We start from the raw sequence: 18019 nt of genomic DNA, 5'->3' as shown, positions 1-18019 counted from the left end.
GTACGGGGAGAATATACAAAATCCACACAGAGCCATGGTGGGAATCAAACCCATGACCTCAGTGCTGTGAGGCGGTAGTGCTAACCATTACACCATCTGCACTGCACGGTGTAAATAACTACTAGTGTCATATATGGTACAGTGCCTAGCATGAATCTAATTTCAGCTTCTTTTTTGATAACAAGAAACTATTGGATGTTTATTTGATCCAAGTATGTACAAATATTTTACCACTACAAGATCAGACAAATGCTCCAATTGACATAGATACACCAGGGAATAAATGTATTAAGCAGCAGTTTCTTGAAACTGCATAACTGCCAATTAAGTGGTTTGGATGGTTACATTCATATTGCAGGCAACGTGGTGTAGTTTTCAAATCCGTTAAAACACTTCAAACCAATGTCAAGGTTATGGGGTTTTCTTTTAAATGTTATTTGCTGATTTACAATCACTCAACATATGCAGAGCCGGCCATAGCTATAGGCAAACTAGGCAATTGCCTAGGGCATTTGATATTCCTAAGGGCATCAGCAGCTTCTGCTGATTAAAATGATATGCGACATGCCTATATTCTGTGTAGCATTTCATATACAGATACAGCCACACTCTCACACAGTATATAGGCATGCTGCATATCAGTTTAATCAGCAGAAGCTGCTTGTGCATCCTAGCCACATAGCAATGCAAATAAGATGCATTTTCATAAAAAAAGGTGCCCGACGTTAGCATTGAGGCAAGATTTGTGAGGACACATCTGTATCCAAGCAGAGCCAGAGGTCACAGTGTTAGTGGCAGTGTGAGTGCTGTGTGCATGTGAGTGGGTTGGTTGTGCAGTAGTGTTCAGAATATGTGTAAGGAGCATTATGTGTGTCATGTAAAAATGCATTAATAATGTGCAACATATGTGTAAGGGGCACTATGTGTGTCATTATGTGTATAAGGGCATTAATAATGTGCGGTATATGTGTAAGAGGGTACTACTCTGTGTGTGTCATTATGTGTATAAGGGCATTAATAATGTGCGGCATATGTGTAACAGTACTACTGTATGTGTGTTATTATGTGTATAGGGGCACTAATAATGTGCAGCAAATGTGTAGGGGGCACTATGTGTGTCATTATGTGTATAAGGGCATTAATAATGTGCGGCATATATGTAAGGGACATTATGTGTAAAAGGGCATTAATAAAGGTTGTCATAATGTGTAAGGCACATTATGTTTATAAGGACATTAATAATGTTTAAGGGGCATTACTGTGTGGAATTATGTGTATAAATGCATTACTAATGTGTGGCATTATGTGTATAGAGTGCTCTACTATGTGGCATTGCGTATAGAAAGGGCACTACTGTGTCATCTAATATGAATAAAGAGCAATAGGGTGTGGTGTAATGTGAATAAGGAGCAATTCAATGTGATGGTATGTGAATAAGGGGCTCTACTGTGAGGAGTAATGTTTATAAGGTAAAGTGATACTACTGTGGGATGTAATATGAATTATGGACACTATCGCATGATCAAATGTGAATGAGGTTGCAGTACTGTGTGGCGTAATTGGAATTGGGGTTACTATTGTGTGGTCATGCCCCTTGCCACCAAAAACACACCCTTTTTGGACTGTGCGCCAAATGTGCGAACTGTTCCTATTTAAAATGTAGGGAGTACAAACACCAAAATAAGGACTGCTATGGGTGAGGGGTGATGGTGCTGGGAAAGAGGTGCAACCAGTGGTGGTGCTAGGGGGCACCAGCCAAAATCTTGCCTAGGGCATCATATTGGTTAGGGCCGGCCCTGAACATATGCCTACTGCCTTCTCTATTAGTTGATTGGAGTTTCAGGAGAGAACAGAGTATGTGTCAGCGAGACAGCTATGGCCGCTACAGCCCCCTGTACAGTGTGAGATGTCTGTGGTCTCCGGCGATGGTTTGGTAAAAGGGTGCTTTTCCTTGGTAGCATAATGTAATTACCTGATTTTTCATTTTTCTCTGACGTCCTAGTGGATGCTGGGAACTCCGTAAGGACCATGGGGAATAGCGGCTCCGCAGGAGACTGGGCACAACTAAAGAAAGCTTTAGGACTACCTGGTGTGCACTGGCTCCTCCCACTATGACCCTCCTCCAGACCTCAGTTAGAATCCTGTGCCCGGCTGAGCTGGATGCACACTAGGGGCTCTCCTGAGCTCCTAGAAAGAAAGTATATTTAGGTTTTTTATTTTACAGTGAGATCTGCTGGCAACAGACTCACTGCAGCGAGGGACTAAGGGGAGAAGAAGCGAACCTACCTAACTGGTGGTAGCTTGGGCTTCTTAGGCTACTGGACACCATTAGCTCCAGAGGGATCGACCGCAGGAACCGGCCTTGATGTTCGGTCCCGGAGCCGCGCCGCCGGCCCCCTTACAGAGCCAGAAGCAAGAAGTGTTCCGGAAAATCGGCGGCAGAAGACTTCAGTCTTCACCAAGGTAGCGCACAGCACTGCAGCTGTGCGCCATTGCTCCTCATGCACACCTCACACTCCGGTCACTGATGGGTGCAGGGCGCTGGGGGGGGCCCTGAGCAGCAATATTAAGACCTTGGCTGGCAAAATAATCACAATATATAGTCCCAGAGGCTATATATGTGATAAATACCCCTGCCAGAATCCATAAAAGAGCGGGAGAAAAGTCTGCCGAAAAAGGGGCGGGGCTATCTCCCTCAGCACACTGGCGCCATTTTCTCTTCACAGTGCAGCTGGAAGACAGCTCCCCAGGCTCTCCCCTGTAGTTTTCAGGCTCATAGGGTTAAAAAGAGAGGGGGGGCACTAAATTTAGGCGCAATATTGTTTATACAAGCAGCTATTGGGGAAAATTCACTCAGTTATAGTGTTAATCCCTACATTATATAGCGCTCTGGTGTGTGCTTGCATACTCTCTCTCTGTCTCCCCAAAGGGCTTTGTTGGGTCCTGTCCTCAGTAAGAGCATTCCCTGTGTGTGTGCGGTGTGTCGGTACGGCTGTGTCGACATGTTTGATGAGGAGGCTTATGTGGAGGCGGAGCAGATGCCGATAAATGTGATGTCGCCCCTGTGGGGCCGACACCAGAGTGGATGGATAGGTGGAAGGTATTAACCGACAGTGTCAACTCCTTACATAAAAGGCTGGATGACGTAACAGCTGTGGGACAGCCGGCTTCTCAGCCCGCGCCTGCCCAGGCGTCTCAAAGGCCATCAGGGGCTCAAAAAACGCCCGTTACCTCAGATGGCAGACACAGATGTCGACACGGAGTCTGACTCCAGTGTCGACGAGGTTCAGACATATACACAATCCACTAGGAACATCCGTTGCATGATCCCGGCAATAAAAAATGTGTTACACATTTCTGACATTAACCCAAGTACCACTAAAAAAGGGTTTTATGTTTGGGGAGGAAAAGCAGCCAGTGTTTTGTTCCCCCATCAGATGAGTGAATGAAGTGTGTGAAAAAGCGTGGGTTCCCCCGATAAGAAACTGGTAATTTCTAAAAAGTTACTGATGGCGTACCCTTTCCCGCCAGAGGATAGGTTACGCTGGGAGATATCCACTAGGGTGGATAAGGCGCTCACACGTTTGTCAAAAAAGGTGGCACTGCCGTCTTAGGATACGGCCACTTTGAAGGTACCTGTTGATAAAAAGCAGGAGGCTATCCTGAAGTCTGTATTTACACACTCAGGTACTAGACTGAGACCTGCAATTGCCTCAGCATGGATAGTGCTGCTGCAGCGTGGTCTGTGACCCTGTCAGACAGGGATACTATTTTACTAACATAAGAGCATATTAAAGACGTCGTCTTATATATGAGGGATGCACAGAGGGATATTTTGCCGGCTGGCATCCTGAATTAATGCAATGTCCATTCTGCCAGGAAGGTATTAGAGACCCGGCACTGGACAGGTGATGCTGACTTTAGAAGGCACATGAAGATTCTGCCTTATAAGGGTGAGGAATTGTTTGGGGATGGTCTCTGGGACCTCGTATCCACAGCAACAGCTGGGAAGAAAAAATTTTACCTCAGGTTTTCCTCACAGCCTAAGAAAGCACCGTATTATCAGGTACAGTCCTTTCGGCTTCAGAAAAGCAAGCGGGTCAAAGGCGCTTCCTTTCTGCACAGAGACAAGGGAAGAGGGAAAAAGCTGCACCAGTCAGCCAGTTCCCAGGATCAAAATTCTTCCCCCGCTTCCTCTGAGTCCACCGCATGACGCGGGGGCTCCACAGGTGTAGCCAGGTGCGGTGGGGGGCGCGTCTCGAGAACTTCAGCGTCCAGTGGGCTCGCTCACAGGTGGATCCCTGGGTTCTGCATGTAGTATCACAGGGATACAAGCTGGAGTTCGACGAGACTCCCTCTCGCCGTTACCTCAAATCAGCAAGCTGTACTTCCAGCAGGTGAAAATCAAGGTACCCCTCCTTCAACAAGGCCGGGTTACTATTCCACAATGTTGTGGTACCGAAACCAGACGGTTCGGTGAAACCCATTCTAAAATGAAAATCCTTGAACACTTATATACGAAGGTTCAAGTTAAAAATGAAATCGCTCAGGGCGGTTATTGCAAGCTTGGACGAGGGAGATTACATGGTATCTCTGGACATCAAGGATGCTTACCTGTATGTCCCCATTTACCATCCTCACCAGGAGTACCTCAGTTTTGTGGTACAGGTTTGTCGTTACCAATTCCAGACGTTGCCGTTCGGTCTGTCCACGGCACCGAGAGTATTTACCAAGGTAATGGCCGAAATGATGATACTCCTTCAAAAAAAAAAAAAAAAAAAAGGTTGTTTTTAATTATCCCGTACTTGGACGATCTCCTGATAAAGGCGAGGTCCAAGGAGCAGTTATTGGTCGGGGTAGCACTATCTCGGGAAGTGCTACAACAGCACAGCTGGTTCCTACGACACGTCTACTGTTCCTGGGGATGGTTCTGGACACAGACCAGAAAAAAGGGTTTCTCCCGGAGGAGAAAGCCGAGGAGCTGTCATCTCTAGTCAGAGGCCTCCTGAAACCAAAACAGGTGTCGGTGCATCACTGCACGCGAGTCCTGGGAAAAATGGTAGCTTCCTACGAAGCAATGCCATTCGGCAGGTTCCATGCAAGAGCTTTTCAGTGGGATCTGTTGGACAAGTGGTCCGGATCGCATCTTCAGATGCATCGTCTGATAACCCTGTCTCCAAGGGCCAGGGTATCTCTGCCGTGGTGACTGCAGGGTGCTCATCTTCGAGAGGGCCGCAGATTCGGCATACAGGACTGGGTTCTGGTGACCACGGATGCCAGCCTTCGAGGCTGGGGGGCAGTCACACAGGGAAAAAACTTCCAGGGACTATGGTCGAATCAGGAGTTTTCCCTACACATAAACATTCTGGAACTGAGGGCCATTTACAATGCCCTAAGTCAAGCAAGACCCCTGCTTCAAAACCAGCCGGTACTGATTCAGTCAGACAACATCACGGCGGTCGCCCATGTAAACCAACAGGGCGGCACAAGAAGCAGGATGGCAATGGCAGAAGCCACAAGGATTCTCCGATGGGTGGAAAATCATGTGTTAGCACTGTCAGCAGTGTTCATTCCCGGAGTGGACAACTGGGAAGCGGATTTTCTCAGCAGACACGACCTCCACCCGGGAGAGTGGGGACTTCATCCAGAAGTCTTCCAAATGATTGTACACCATTGGGAAAGGCCACAGGTGGACATGATGGCGTCCCGCCTCAACAAAAAGCTACAAAGATATTGCGCCAGGTCAAGGGACCCTCAGGCGATAGCTGGGGACGCTCTGGTGAAACCGTGGGTGTACAAGTCGGTGTATGTGTTACCTCCTCTGCCTCTCATACCTAAGGTACTGAGAATAATAAGAAGGAGAGGAGTAAGAACTATACTCGTGGTTCCGGATTGGCCAAGAAGAGCTTGGTACCCAGAACTTCAAGAAATGATCTCAGAGGACCCATGGTCTCTGCCGCTCAGACAGGACCTGCTGCAGCAGGGGCCCTGTCTGTTCCAAGACTTACCGCGGCTGCGTTGGGCGGCATGGCGGTTGAACACCGGATCCTAAAGGAAAAAGGCATTCCGGAGGTAGTCATTCCTACGATGATTGGGGCTAGGAAAGATGTGACCGCACAACATTATCACCGCATATGGTGAAAATATGTTGCTTGGTGTGAGGCCAGGAAGGCCCCAACAGAAGAATTTCAACTGGGTCGATTTCTGCACTTCCTACAGTCAGGAGTGAGTATGGGCCTAAAATTGGCTTCCATTAAGGTCCAGATTTCGGTTCTGTACATTTTCTTCCAAAAAGAACTGGCTTCACTGCCTGAAGTTCAGACTTTTGTTAAGGGAGTGCTGCATACTCAGCCTCTTTTTGTGTCTCCGGTGGCACCTTGGGATCTCACCGTGGTGTTGAGTTTCCTAAAGTCACATGGGTTCGAGCCACTTAAAACCGCGGATCTAAAATATCTCACGAGGAAAGTGGTAATGCTTTTGGCCTTGGCTTCGGCCAGGCGTGTGTCAGAATTGGCGGCTTTGTCATGTAAAAGCCCTTATCTGATTTTCCATATGGATAGGGCAGAATTGAGGACTCGTCCCCAGTTTCTCCCTAAGGTGGTATCAGCGTTTCACTTGAACCAACCTATCATAGTGCCTGCGGCTACTAGGGACTTGGAGGATTCCAAGTTACTGGACGTAGTCAGGGCCTTGAAAATTTAAGGTTTCCAGGACGGCTGGAGTCAGGAAAACTGACTCGCTATTTATCCTGTATGCACCCAACAAGCTGGGTGCTCCTGCTTCGAAGCAGACGATTGCTCGCTGGATTTGTAGCACAATTCAGCTTGCGCATTCTGCGGCTGGACTGCCGCATCCTAAATCAGTGAAAGCCCATTCCACGAGGAAGGTGGGCTCTTCTTGGGCGGCTGCCCGAGGGGTCTCGGCTTTACAACTTTGCCGAGCTGCTACTTGGTCAGGGTCAAACACGTTTGCAAAATTCTACAAATTTGATTCCCTGGCTGAGGAGGACCTTGAGTTCTCTCATTCGGTGCTGCAGAGTCATCCGCACTCTCCCGCCCGTTTGGGAGCTTTGTTATAATCCCCATGGTCCTTACGGAGTTCCCAGCATCCACTAGGACGTCAGAGAAAATAAGATTTTACTCACCGGTAAATCTATTTCTCGTAGTCCGTAGTGGATGCTGGGCGCCCGTCCCAAGTGCGGACTGTCTGCAATACTTGTATATAGTTATTGCCTAACTAAAGGGTTATTGTTATGAGCCATCTGTTAGTGAGGCTCAGTTATATTTCATACTGTTAACTGGGTATAATATCATGAGTTATACGGTGTGATTGGTGTGGCTGGTATGAGTCTTACCCGGGATTCAAAATCCTTCCTTAGTGTGTCAGCTCTTCCGGCCACAGTATCCTAACTGAGGTCTGGAGGAGGGTCATAGTGGGAGGAGCCAGTGCACACCAGGTAGTCCTAAAGCTTTCTTTAGTTGTGCCCAGTCTCCTGCGGAGCCGCTATTCCCCATGGTCCTTACAGAGTTCCCAGCATCCACTACGGACTACGAGAAATAGATTTACCGGTGAGTAAAATCTTATTATTTGATTGTATGTATGGAAAATGGTGCAAAAATACAAAAATACAAAAAAGGCGTATAGCCATGGTTTCATGTATACATTTTTATACAATTAAATAAATCCAACAAGAAAGCCTTACACATATTCTGTAACATTTAATATGCATAGGATTATAAAACATGTGTACTAAAATAATGTTTATTTGTGGGTTTATTGCTTTTTGCTAGCAAAGCTCAATTATTATGATTATTATTTATTATTATTTTAAATTTTTATTTTTTTAAGCAAGCTGTGTAAAATATACAGTAATGTTAGCTTACACTGTAAGTACTTCAGGATAGCTCACCTGGGTCTTGTCAGATCCAAAAGATCAAACTCCAAACAGGCAGGTGAATGTGACAAGCCATTTGTGGGGTTTCCCCTGAATGTGAATCACGGATTAAATAGTTCTCATTCCATTCACTGCAACCAGAGCTGTCAATCACAGCATTGAGTGGTTAGTGTTCTTGGCTTTCCAAACTGAGGGGGCGTATAAACCATAATGGTCTTCATACTAAAAAGCTAAAACAGTAATAACTTCACTGGAAAACAAATATAATCAGGGAGCTGTTTCTCCTGCAGTGTCTCTGTGTGGGGACAGCACTGAGTGACTGCAAGATCCAGCCAGGAGCAGTCTTGCTGGTGAGGAAGGGGAAGCAATGAGGAGGTGGGGGATTGTGTGAGAGTTGGGAAGGAAAGAGTAGGATTTTGTAATTCCTGGCCAAAAAGTCCTCCGCTTTCCCTCTTAGATAAAACCTAACAGAGCCAAGACTGTAAATGTGTAAATATACTGTAATTACTCTCAAACATTAATTACTAGGAACAGCAGGTCCTATTACAAACATAATGAAAGGACATCCTAGTGTGAAAGTAAATGCTAAGTATAGTGTTACTTCTAGTAGAATTTTGACCTCTTGCAGTTGTCGTTGACATCTTGCCAAGAATGAAGTCCAAAATCAGCAAGCAGTAAGGGTGCATGTGTATATCAAGCCTAATGGTACTGATCTCTGCCAGGAATACAAAACAGTGAGTACAATAACTTTTTAGAAGGAAATAAATCAGCATTTTTCCTAATTATAAATATCTTAAGAATGTCAGACATGCCTTATATTGAAGGTATTATATGTTAGTCTAAGGGTCAAAGATGTAATTATAGTAGAACATGCATATTTATGGATGGAATAACGTAAACAGCATCAAAATCTATGTAAATTAAAAATTGCAAATTCCAGGCAGATCTCTGTTGGGGATTCCAAAGTACATTCTGTTAAATTTGGAGACTAGGGAGGGTATCCAATTACCCCTGAAGTCGTTTTGCTGGATGAAAACAGCCAAATATCGCAATGTATGACCGATGGTCATTATCGAGGTATACAATTAGAGGCCATTTTGATTAGCCGAAATTGGACCCGCGATTGCACAAAAACACAAGGGATCGGGGATTATCGCGGCTCAGGCAGGACACTTATCAAGGATTATGCATAAACCGCAATAAGTGCCAGCATCGGGGGAAGGAGGAGGGGAGTAGTGCGCTGCAACGGGGCTAATAGGATAGTCCCTGGAGATACAATTACCCGCAGTCATTGATCTCAGGTAATTGGATACCCCCATAGGTGACCCTCGTTTGCAACCTGTTCAAATCCGCATGTCTGCAATGTGTGTGACCACATTCCTCTGCAGCTCAGTAGGAATCTGGGGATATGAGCCCAGAAAAGGGTCCAGTGTGAGGTTGTTGTGTTCTGCAAGGCGTCTGAGACAAAGGAGCCATAGGAGGCAAGAGGGATATCCTATATCTGAACAGTGACTGGTTAAGGAGGGAAAAAACGAGATTTATGGTAAAAACTTACCGTTGTTAAATCTTTCTGCAAGGTACACTGGGCTCCACAGGAAATGACATTGGGGTGTAGAGTAAGATCTTGATCCGAGGCACCAACAGGCTCAAAGCTTTGACCTTCTTCCCAGAATACCTAGCGCTGCCTCCTCTATAACCCCGCCTCCGTGCACAGGAGCTCAGTTTTTGTTAACCAGTCCAATGCAGTAGCAGGCAAAAGAGACGACAACTGTTAGTAGCCACATACACCACATTCTCACGACAGTAGAAAGCGTCAGCGGCTATTGCCATACCAACCCAAAGAAGCTAAGTGCGTCAGGGTGGGCACCCTATGGAGCCCAGTGTACCTCGCAGAAAGAGATTTAACAACGGTAAGTTTTTACTATAAATCTCATTTTCTGCTGCGGGGTACACTGGGCTTCTCAGGGAATAACATTGGGGATGTCCTAAAGCAGTTTCTTATGGGAGGGGACGCACTGTAGCGGGCACAAGAACCCAACGTCCAAAGGAAGCATCCTGGGAGGCGGAAGTATCGAAGGCATAGAACCTTATGAACGTGTGCACTGAGGACCACGTAGCCGCCTTGCACAACTGTTCAAGGGTCGCACCGCGGCGGGCCGCCCAAGAAGGTCCAACTGACTGAGTAGAATGGGCCTGTATGGTAGCAGGAGCTGGAAGGCCAGCCTGTACATAAGCATGTGCAATCACCATTCTAATCCATCTGGCCAGGGTCTGCTTGTGAGCAGGCCAGCCACGTTTGTGAAAACCAAACAGAACAAAGATAGAATCTGACTTCCTAATGGAGGCAGTTCTCTTCACATAGATATGGAGAGCCTGTACCACATCCAAAGACTGCTCTTTGGAAGACAATTCAGGAGCTGCAAAGGCCGAAACCACAATCTCCTGATTAAGGTGGAAAGAAGATACCACCTTAGGTAAATACCCGGGACGTGTTCTAAGAACCGCCCGATCATGGTGAAAAATCAGATATGGTGACCTACAAGACAAGGCACCCAGATCCGACACCCTTCTAGCAGAGGCAATAGCCAACAGAAACAATACCTTAAGAGAAAGCCACTTAAGGTCTGCAGATTCAAAAGCTTCAAACTGAGATTCTTTCAATGCCTCCAAAACCACGACAAGTCCCAAGGGGCCACAGGCGGGATATAGGGAGGCTGAATCCGCAACACACCCTGAGTGAACGTATGTACATCAGATAAAGTCGCAATTTTTCTCTGGAACCAAACCGACAAGGCAGAAATATGAACCTTGATGGAGGCCAGACGAAGGCCCAAGTCAAGGCCCTGTTGTAGAAAGGCCAAAAGTTTGGTCGTACTAAACTTGTAAGCGTCATGATTGTTAGATGCGCAACAAGCAAAGTAAGAATTCCAGACCCTATGGTAAATCCGAGCAGAAGCCGGTTTCTGGGCCTTCAACATGGTTTGAATAACCGCCTCAGAAGATCCTTTGGCCCTCAAGACGGAAGCTTCAAGAGCCACGCCATCAAAGCCAATCTGGCTAAATCCTGATATACACAGGGGCCCTGAACGAGCAGATCTGGGCACTGTGGAAGTAGAAGAGGACGCTCTATCGAGAGACCCTGAAGGTCTGAGAACCAATGCCGTCTGGGCCACGCGGGAGCGATCAGAAGTAGGATTCCTCCTTCTTGCTTGAACTTCCTTATTACTTTGGGCAGGAGTGACTCCGGAGGGAACACGTATGGCAGACGAAAGTTCCATGGAATTGCCAGTGCATCCACGAACGTTTGAGGATCCCTTGTCCTTGCTCCGAAGACCGGAACCTTGTGATTGTGTCGAGACGCCATCAGGTCAACATCTGGAAGGCCCCACCTGTCCACGAGGAGTTGAAACACTTCTGGATGGAGGCTCCACTCTCCGGCGTGTATGTCCTGATGACTGAGAAAGTCCACTTCCCAGTTTAGGACCTCCGGAATGAACACTGCCGATATGGCTGGCAGATGGCGTTCCGCCCACTGAAGAATCCGTGATACTTCCCTCATTGCCATGCAGCTTCGAGTGCCGCCTTGATGATTGATGTACGCCACCGTGGTGGCATTGTCCGAATGTACTTGAACAGGTCTGTTCAGTATTAAATGCTGGGCCAAGTTCAGAGCATTGAACACCGCCTGCAGTTCCAGAATGTTTATCGGGAGGAGAGACTTCTCCTTGGTCCACCGACTCTGAAGGGAGTGTTGCTCCGGCACCGCGCCCCAACCTCTCAGACTGGCATCTGTCATCAGAAAGACCCAGTTGGAGATCCAGAAGGGACGACCCCTGCTCAATCGTTGGTCCTGAAGCCACCAGCTCAGTGACAGATGGACCTCCGGAGACAATGAGATCATTTGAGACCTGATCCGGTGGGGCAGGCCATCCCACTTGGCAAGAATAAGCTTCTGCAGAGGGTGGGAATGGAATTGAGCGTACTCCACCATGTCGAAAGCCGACACCATGAGACCTAGCACTTGCATTGCCGAATATATCGACACTTGCGGATGAGATAGGAAGCATCGAAACCTGTCCTGAAGCTTTACGACTTTCTCCTGAGACAAGAACAACCGCTGATTGTGAGTGTCCAACAACGCCCCAGGTGCACCATGCTCTGAGCAGGGAAGATTTCTTTCAGTTGATGAGCCACCCGTGGGCTTGCAGAAACTGGATAGTCAGATCCAGATGGCATAGGAGAAATTCTGGGGAATTTGCCAGGATCAACAAGTCGTCCAGGTACGGTAGGATCCTGACCCCTTGACAGCCATCATTATCGCCATGACCTTGGTGAAAACTCGCGGAGCCGTGGTCAAACCAAAAGGTAACGCCCAAAATTGGTAATGGAGGTTGCCAACCGCAAACCTCAGTTACTGCTGATGCGACACTGCAATGGGTATATGCAGGTAAGCATCATGAATGTCCGGAGAGACCATATAATCCCCAGGTTCCAATGCCAGAACAATAGAGCGAAGAGTTTTCATACGAAACTTGGAGACCCTCACAAATTTGTTCAAGGACTTGAGGTTGAGAATGGGCTGGGAGGACCCATTCGGTTTCGGGACTAGGAACAGCGGTGAATAGTACCCCTTGCCTCTCTGAGCCAGGGGCACCTGTACTACCACTCCTGTGTTCAGGAGGGACCTTACCACCGAATGAAGAGTTTTTGCCTTCACCTGATCCGAAGGGATGTCTGTCAGGCAAAATCGATGAGGGGAACGACTCTTGAAGGATACGGCGTAACCTCGAGTGACGACTTCCCGTACCCAGGCATCGGAAGTGGTCTTCAATCATTCCAGGGTAAACCCTAGAAGTCGGCCCTCCCACCCTGGGATCCCCCAGAAGGAGGCCCGCCCCCTCATGCGGCAGGCTTGGAAGCAGGCTGATGGGCAGCCCAGGCCCGTTTGGGTTTGGGCTTATTGGGTTTGGAAGTGCAAACCTGTTTCGGGTACGCCTGACCTTTTGCTTTCCCTGAAAGACGAAACGAGCAAAAGGGAGTACTCATAGCCTTCAGCACCGAAGGAGCAGTACTAGGTAGACATGCTGTTTTAGCAGAAGCTAAGTCAGCTACTATCTTGTTGAGGTTTTCTCCGAAAAGAATGCCTCCCTTAAAAAGGAGTACCTCCAGGGTTTTCTTAGAGTCCAGATCCACAGACCAGGGCTGTAACCAGAGAATCCGGCGAGCCAAAATGGATGTAGTAGAAGCCTTGGCAGCCAGAATACCGTCATCAGAAGCCACCTCCTTAATAAAATTGATACGCTGTGACAATATATGACAGACATTGTCTAGCATGATCAGAAGCGTTGGAAGGCAACTCCGCTTCCAGCTCCTGAGCCCACACTTCAACAGCCTCTGCAGCCCATGTCGCTGCAATGGTGGGCCTATGCGCACCACCAGTTAGGGTGTAACTTGCCTTTAAACAACCCTCCACACGCTTATTCGTCAGTTCTTTCAGAGATGTGGCGGTAGTTACAGGCACAGCTGAGGATACCACCAGCCTCGCCCCCTGCGAATACACTGGCAGGGGTGCTTCCTAATTTTTACTTAGCTCTGCTGCGAGGGGGTAGCGAGCCAGCATCTTCTTGTGAGGCGTGAATTTCTTTCCTGGATTTTCCCAGGACTCCTGACGTATGTCAACTAAATGGTCAGAATGAGGTAAAACTTGTTTAACCACTTTCTGACGTTTAAACCTGTCCGGTTTCTTTGGGGCAGCATCAGGCTCCGGGTCATCAGTAATCTGAAGAATGAACCTGATAGCCTCCAACAAGTCAGGGACATCCACCGGTGAAACAGCTTCCCCATCAGAAGCGTCGGGATCAGAATCTGTGGGGTCTGTATAAACGCCATCCTCATCAGACGAGGTGTCTGGGACGTTGGTGGATTGTGAGGAAGTAATGGCCCGCTTAGAGAACCCCTTGGTCTTAGGCGGGCGAGGGTTAGACTTCTGAGTAGTCAGTGATTGGTTCAATTCTTGTAACTGAGCGGACAGTTGATCTGCCTATGGCGGGTTAACCACAGGGTGTTATGCACACCAGTGCCTGCAGGAATGTACTGGTGTCTGAACTGTTATGCACACCAGTGCCTGCAGGAATGTACTGGTGTCTGAACTGTTATGCACACCAGTGCCTGCAGGAATGTACTGGTGTCTGAACAGATAGGGATGCAAAACAAATGAACTCACAGACAGACTGGGGAATATGACATTACGTACACAGAAGGTGATAGGGTAACAAAATAAACACAAAGTGAACAGAGAAGCCCAGAGGCTAAGAAACTGGGTGTCTCCCTAGTATTAAGAATGCTCAGATGGGGGGGGGCGTGGCTTGCTGGGCTAGGGAGTAAGACGTGCCCTGGATGAGCTCTATCCCGGCGTCTGCTGTAAAACAGCATAAATAATTTATTTAGCCCACTGGACCCTCGTTCCCCACCTCATCTGACTCTCCACACTGGCTGGCTACATAAGGACCCATCAGCGGGTCAGAAGAGCCACTATAAACGGCTCCGTGACTTCCGGCCTACGAGACCAGCAAAAGCCGGGGCCTCGATTTCGCCTGGGAGCCGCTGCTGACTTCCAGGGCGGCGGAACGGAGGCTTCTATTCCGTCCGCGGCAGTGGCACTACATAATCTCCCCCTGCTCCCCGGGGACCGGACGACCTAACCGCGGGCTCCCGGCCTGACGGCCAGAAACGGCTCACCTGACCCTGCAGAAGCTGCCAGAGCCCTTCTGCTCCGGAGAATCCCTCACCCGGCGGCCATCTTGGATGTCACAGGCTGCACACAAGCTAGCACAGAGTGGATGGTAGTGGTTGCTGGCTGGACCGTGACCACTCTCCACACAGAGGGAGATAATAGTCAGCTACCTTGTCTACCTGACGACAGGGGTAAGCAAGACTGAACATAACTGAGATTTACCTCACTATCTTGACTTTTGTTTATCTATTTTTATTTATATATATATATATTTTTTTTCCTTTTCTTTTTTTTTACTATTATTTTTTCTTATTTTTATTATTTCTATTACTCCATACCTATACATAAATAATCATCACTACTGGGTGCTGGACATTATAGGTCACCTGACCCATACACACCTCAAACGTTATTGCCTGTACGACAATTCCTGGCAATGGATAAGTACATGGCTAAAACCCCCAGAAATCCCCGCGGCTCACAAGCGAATAAAGGCCGGGGTCGAGACAATATTCCTGCAGACAGCCCTCAGTCACCGGCATCTGGTCTCAACAACAGCCCATTGGGACGCTCATCACTTACTACAACAACTGATCCAACTAAATCCTTTACTACGCATGAGATCACTGACATATTGGCTTCACTCTTGGATCAAAAATTGGCGCCTTTGAAGGATTCATTGGATTCCGCTCTTACCCAATTGAACCATCATGACCAACGTATATCAGAGGCGGAGCAAAGAATCTCTGACCTCGAGGACGATCTAACAACGGCTAAAGCAGCGCTAACTGAACAGGATAAACTTGTGATGTCCATGCAGGAGAAACTTGAAGATTTAGAGAACAGAAACAGAAGAAGTAATGTGCGCCTCATAGGACTCCCGGAAACGGTAAAACCTTACGAACTCATGAACTTGGTCTCCCAATGGTTGCCGAGAGAGTTGGGATGCGTATCTGATACTGACTCCTTGGTGATTGAGCGCGTCCACCGCATTGGCCCAGATCGACATCCTACCAAGGATAGGCCTAGACCAGTTATCATGAAGTTCTTAAATTACGCTGATAAGGTCCGTCTACTTGATGCTTACAGGAAACGTTCCATTCTCAAATATCAAGAGTCCAAGATTCTACTTTTTCAAGACTTCTCATACATGGTGGCGGCAAAGAGACGAGAGTTTTCCCCGATATGTAAACGCCTGTTCGAGATGGAACTTCGATTTGCTCTATTGTATCCTGCCAAGCTGAGGGTCACGTACTCAGGAAAATCCTACTTCTTTGATACTCCACAAGCCGCAAAAAACTTTGTGGACTCAATGGCTTCTTCATGTTCGTCTAGGAATGATGATGCGGATTGACATTACAGAATTTCACTATGTTAAAATCTTCAAATTTATTGAACATTCAGGTCATGGATGGTTATTTTTTGCTTAAACTGTTATTGGCTTCTTACAGGTTGTTTAATGCCCAGCTATGATGTAACATTTCATAGTTCTAACTGGAGTCCTTTAGGGACCAAACTCGTTATGGAAAGTCTCATGTTTTTGTTTTTGTTTTTGTTTACTTTTCTCTTCCTTGGCTCGCTTGCCCTCTTTTTTTTTTTAATTCTCTTTCTGCATCCTGCTGAATTTCCTTCTTCTTCTATCTACCCAGCTTTCAAAATGCTCTAGTTTTAGATGTCCATCTGGTTTGAAATTATTATTGTTACACTGGTATGATGGTGCCCTGCAAGTTCCTGCGGGGATGCCACCCGGTTGGACATACTATTGGGTTCGTATAAGTTTAAAATGGTTCTTGATAATTGTTGAAAGGTTAATTGTGGCTAACACACATGGTATATTCCGCCTACATGTGATATGTTTACATCTCCCCTTATTGGGCCAATATTTGCCTCCCCCTTGTCCGCTTGCTGGGACGGATAAGGGTTTTCCAAAGAAAGTTGAAAATGTTATTCTTTGGCCTAGGGTAGGCATCGGTTAAATGACAGCAACGGTTAATCCCCCCAAAGAGTTAAAAACGTCCCTTAAATTAGTAACATGGAATGTGGAGGGCCTGAACTCCCCCATAAAACGGAAAAAAATCCTGACCCACCTAAAACGTCTGCGACCGGATATAGTTTTATTACAAGAAACACATTGGAAGATTTCGGATCCCAATGTGGTAAGAGATACATGGATAGGAGACTTTAAAACAGCATCTTACACTTCTAAACAAAAAGGGGTTATGATACTTTTTAGCAAATTTCTTGTTTACAATATTAATGACTACTTGATAGACCCAGAAGGAAGGTATCTATTTGTAAAACTGACTATACATGATATATCCTACACAATTGCTAACATTTATGCTCCCACGGGACCTAATGCCCAATTTTTCACAGAGATGTACGCAAAGTTACAAGACTGGGCAGAGGGCGCTATAATTCTGGGCGGGGACTTTAACTGTGTCCAGTTGACTGGATTGGACAGATCCACATCTGCTAATTCCCATGGCTCGGTTGCTCCCCCATCGCTTTCGTTATTGACTAACACGTTGAGATTAAGTGACCCCTGGAGGTGCCAACATCCCGATTCTCGCGAGTATACATTTTACTCGTACCCTCATCATACCTCGTCCAGACTAGATTATTGGCTGATCGCGGATACCCTTCTGCAACAGGTAGTACACTCACAGATAGACCCAATCCTCCTTTCTGATCATGCCCCGGTGTGGTTTACTTTAAAATTCAACACTCCAATACCACGCTCTTATAATTGGAAGTTTCCAGCTTATATGGAAAACTCCTCGGACTTCCGTTTACATCTTGAACAATCATTTCTAAATTATAAAACTGATAATATGGAACATGTTGAAGATATTAATTTATTTTGGTCCGCCTCGAAACCCGTACTATGTGGTCAGATCATGGAGTATGTCTCCAGGAGACGCAAGGCACTTAATAATCAGCTAGGTGATCTTAGCCAAAATTTGACTAGAACGTATAATCTACTCTCATCACATTATTCACTTGAAAATCGCCAGGCCTATCTTACAGCTAAACAACAATATGATGCCCTATGTACTGAACGGGCGAGTTTTTCTCATGACATTCGTAGAAACAAATTTTTTAGGACTGGCAATAAATCAGGCAGGTTGTTGGCAAATTTGGTTCGGTCGTACTCTGCTCCCTCACGTATCACCCAATTGTCTATTGACCCCACCTCTAACGTTACGGATACTCCCGCTATTTCGGAGGAATTCCTACGTTACTACCAAACTTTGTATGAATCGCCTCCTGATCATCCACTAGAAGGCCTGAGATTTCTGGATGCGTCGGGACTTCCGGTTTTGACGGAGGAAGAGAGGGAATCTCTGACGACGCCAATTCAGGAACCTGAATTATTATCCCTGATTAAA

The 18019-nt window shown here is 46.9% G+C and overlaps 1 protein-coding gene and 1 long non-coding RNA gene across 2 annotated transcripts in view; one reads left to right on the top strand and one right to left on the bottom strand.

Moving 5' to 3' along the window:
- LOC135032241 (uncharacterized) overlaps positions 1–18019 on the bottom strand; it is a 331444-nt gene that overhangs the window by 46711 nt on the left and 266714 nt on the right. The window lies entirely within an intron of this gene.
- NT5C1A (5'-nucleotidase, cytosolic IA) overlaps positions 1–18019 on the top strand; it is a 92109-nt gene that overhangs the window by 46449 nt on the left and 27641 nt on the right. The window lies entirely within an intron of this gene.

The sequence above is a fragment of the Pseudophryne corroboree genome, chromosome 2 (assembly GCF_028390025.1).
Source record: "Pseudophryne corroboree isolate aPseCor3 chromosome 2, aPseCor3.hap2, whole genome shotgun sequence".
In the NCBI taxonomy this organism is placed as follows: domain Eukaryota; kingdom Metazoa; phylum Chordata; class Amphibia; order Anura; family Myobatrachidae; genus Pseudophryne; species Pseudophryne corroboree.
The sequence above is the reverse complement of the archived record's forward strand: the minus strand, read 5'-3'. Positions and strand labels throughout refer to the sequence as shown.